Here is a 4,550-nt window from a genome sequence, read left to right on the forward strand (position 1 = left end):
ACCAAGTCAGGATCAATATCATGTCTAATGAAATGTCCCCTGTCAAACTCATCTTCCTGAACAGGAACAATATCCTCCTCTTCTTCATTTGTGTTATCCATCTCTGGTACATCCCATAGGTTTCTATGTTGAGCTTTTCGAACCACTTTCCAATTAGTCCCGAGTTTGTAATCATCAACATAGAATACTTGTTGAGCTTGAATGGCAAGTATAAAAGGATCATTTTCATACCACAATTTCCCAACATTAATACAAGTGAGATGATAATCTTTTTGTATCCTCTTCTTTTTTGCATCAGTGTCAAACCAGTTACACTTGAATAACATAACCCGAAACCCATTAACATAATTTAGCTCTAACACACCACTTAATTCACCATAAAAATCAATTGGATCACCATCATGCTCCCCTGGCACCATCACTCCACAATTTTGGGTAACTCGACAATGTGATTGATCATTGTTATGGAAACGCACTCCATTGACAATACAATTGTTATAACATTTAACACGAAAATCAGGACCACAAGATAAGAAGTACAGTTCCTTAGTTGTATCATTGCACCTGTCAACATGCAAGGTGTTCATCTACACAAAAACATCAATTCCAAATCATTAAGCATAACCTAAAACATATTAAACCTTGTTTTGTATGTTTTATAAACGATTAAGGCATACTTACACGATCTGCAAACCATTTAGGAAATAACTGTTCTTGTGTTTTGAATATGTTATCACAATTTAGGGCCTCCAACTCTTTTAAGTGTTCTCTGTTTGTTACATAAAGAAAAGAGACAATTATGGTTATAATGCTCAACTTATATACAGTTTAAAACATTTGTTTGTCAACAGGTTTCAACTAAACTTAAAAAGGGACTCACTCTAGAAAAGGTTGCAGTTCTTCACAATTGTTCAAGACGTACCAATGAGCCTTTTGCAATTCATCTGGTGGAAGTTCGATTAACTTCCTTGAACCCCATGGACGAGCCTTTTGACAGAAAACTGATAATACTCCTTCTGGTTGTCCATGCAAACTGTCATCATTTCTCTCTACTCGATTAAATCTAGTTTCAATTCCCCACAGATACATTGAACAAAATGTTAGTGCTTCATTCACCAAATAACCCTCCGCAATAGAGCCCTCCGGTCTAGCTTTGTTTCTAACATATTTTTTCAATTTTCCCAAAAACCTTTCAATTGGATACATCCACCGATATCCAACTGGACCACCCAATTTAGCTTCCAATGGAAGGTGTATAGCCAAATGAACCATAATATCAAAAAATGCAGGAGGGAAAACCATTTCAAGCTTACAAAGAATTAGGACTATATCTTGTTCCAATCTATTTAGATCATTTACAGACAACGTCCTAGCACATATTTGTTGGAAAAAGTAGGACAACTCAACAAGTGCAGTACAAACGTCTTGACGCAAAAATGGACGTATTCCAACGGGCAGCAGTTGTTGTAGCAGGACATGACAATCATGACTCTTTAACCCATGAACCTTGCCGTCTTTCACATTGACACATCGGGAGATATTACTTGCATAACCGTCTGGAAACTTCACTGATTTCAGGAACTGGCAAAATTGTCTTCTCTCATCTAATGTAAGAGTATAACATGCTTGTGGTTTCAAATATCTATCACCATGAGGTTGCAAATGTAACTCTGCGCGTATGTTCATATCAGCCAAATCCAGTCTAGCTTTATCAGTATCTTTTGATTTCCCTTCCATGTTCAATAATGTACCAATGATGTTGTCACATATGTTTTTTTCAATGTGCATCACATCAAGGTTATGTCTGATTTTAAGTTTACACCAGTATTCCAACTCAAAGAATATACTTTTCTTTGTCCAATTTGATGCACCAGGACTATGGTTCCTTTTTCTACCTCTATCAACTAATAATATATTTTTCTCGAAATGCACATCGTTCACATGAGATTGTTGTTCATGAATTTCATCCCCTGAATATAGTTTCGGCAGAGATCTAATTTCTCTTTTCCCATCGAATTGCTTGCTTCGCCTCCACCGATGATCTGGAGACAAGACTCGCCGATGTCCCATGTAGCATATTTTACTTCTCAACAATTGGGATGAAGTATTCTTATTACATACAGGACAAGCCTTATAGCCTTTGGTTCTCCATCTAGACAAATTGTCTAAGGCAGGAAAATCATTAATTGACTAGATGACAGCGGCATGTAAACGAAAACGTTCCCCCCGAGCTTTATCATACACTTCCATGGAGGCAAATTGTAAGGGACAAGAACCACTAGCCACATGCTATAAGATAGACTCATGTTCCCAAAATGATTAAAACCATCAGTTGTAATACCCATCCGGACATTTCGAGTATCTTATGCAAATGAAGGGTATGTCTTGTCAAATTCCTTTCAAGATTCAGAATCAGCAGGATGCCTCAACATATCTTCTGTATTTAATCATTTTTCCTTATGCCACATTATATCTTCAGCTGTATGCCTTGACATGAAGAGTCGTTGGAGTCTAGGTTTCAATGGGAAGTAACGTAGAACCTTATGTGCAATTTTTTTGCCCTTTCCATCATTAATCTTATATCTAGGTTCATCACATACAGGACATTTATTAGCATTCGCATGCTCCTTCCAAAATAATGCACAATCAAACCTACATGCATGTATTGATTCATAGCCTAAGCCTAATTGTTGCATAATTTTTCTAGCTTCGTAGTAGGATTCGGGGAGATTGGATCCTTAAGGCAACACACTTTTTATCAACTGTATTATCAAGTCACATGATTTATCAGTCATGTGACTGATGGCTTTTATATGCAACAATTTAACTATGAACTCTAGGATTGAGATGTTGGTGCATCCTAGATACAATTCTTGTTGAGCATATGCAAACATGTCATCAAATTTCTCATAGTCTACACTCCTAAGATTATGGGCTGTACTACCACCTACCTTTGATGAATCCCCATCCATATGCATGTTTACTGGACCACGAGCATCATTAAGCATTTCTATGATGTCATCATCATCTTCATATTCATTGTCCACTTCATCGCCAGACATGACGTCAAATATGGTTCCAACATTCATGTGTTCCCCGTGAAAAGTCCATACATCATAACTTCTTGAAAACCAATGTCTATACAAATGTAGTTGAATGGTATGTATATCATGTGATCCTGTATTCAAACAAGTTCTACATGGGCAGCGGGTCTTACCCTCACTATCTAAATGTTGTTTTACAATGTCTATGAAAGAGTCAATTCCTTGAATATATTCATCGCACAACCTATTAGACAACCAAATCCATCTTCTATCCATTGTGACCTTCTANGACATTTATCAGCATTCGCATGCTCCTTCCAAAATAATGCACAATCAAACCTACATGCATGTATTGATTCATAGCCTAAGCCTAATTGTTGCATAATTTTTCTAGCTTCGTAGTAGGATTCGGGGAGATTAGATCCTTTAGGCAACACACTTTTTATCAACTTTATTATCAAGTCACATGATTTATCAGTCATGTGAGTAATGGCTTTTATATGCAACAATTTAACTATGAACTCTATGATTGACATGCTGGTGCACCCTGGATACAATTCTTGTTGAGCATATGCAAACATGTCATCAAATGTCTCATAGTCTATAGTCCTAAGATTATGGGTTGTACTACCACCTACATTTGATGAATCCCCATCCATATGCATGTTTACTGGACCACGAGCATCATTAAGCATTTCCATGATGTCATCATCATCTTCATATTCATTGTCCACTTTATCGCTAGACATGACGTCAAATATGGTTCCAACATTCATGTGTTCCCCGTGAAAAGTCCATACATCATAACTTCTTGAAAACCCATGTCTATACAAATGTAGCTAAATGGTGTATATATCATGTGATCTTGTATTCAAACAAGATCTACATGGGTAGTTTTTTTTACCCTCACTATCCAAATGTTGTTTTGCAATGTCTATGAAAGAGTCAATTCCTTGAATATATTCATCGCACAGCCTATTAGACAACCAAATCCATCTTCTATCCATTACGACCTTCTAGGTTCGCAAACAAAACATAAATTCAGTATCATAAATATGTTCTATCACAAAGACAATAATCAACCCAATTAAACCACATTCATCCATACAAAGAATATAGTACTAGTGATAATGTAAATGGATCTAAACGATCAATAAATTAATTAAATATCAATTTATGTAACTTATACCTTTTTGTTATGGTTGTAGTAGCTGTGGTGCCCGCAGTCTTCTTAGCCTCGGTCTTCAAGTCAACTTTAAGATCCTCAAAAACCTTTTACAACAAAATAATTAGGNCCAAAATAATGCACAATCAAACCTACATGCATGTATTGATTCATAGCCTAAGCCTAATTGTTGCATAATTTTTCTAGCTTCGTAGTAGGATTCGGGGAGATTGGATCCTTAAGGCAACACACTTTTTATCAACTGTATTATCAAGTCACATGATTTATCAGTCATGTGACTGATGGCTTTTATATGCAACAATTTAACTATGAACTCTAGG

This window comes from Pistacia vera, unplaced genomic scaffold (assembly GCF_008641045.1).
Source record: "Pistacia vera cultivar Batoury unplaced genomic scaffold, PisVer_v2 Contig344, whole genome shotgun sequence".
Taxonomy (NCBI): domain Eukaryota; kingdom Viridiplantae; phylum Streptophyta; class Magnoliopsida; order Sapindales; family Anacardiaceae; genus Pistacia; species Pistacia vera.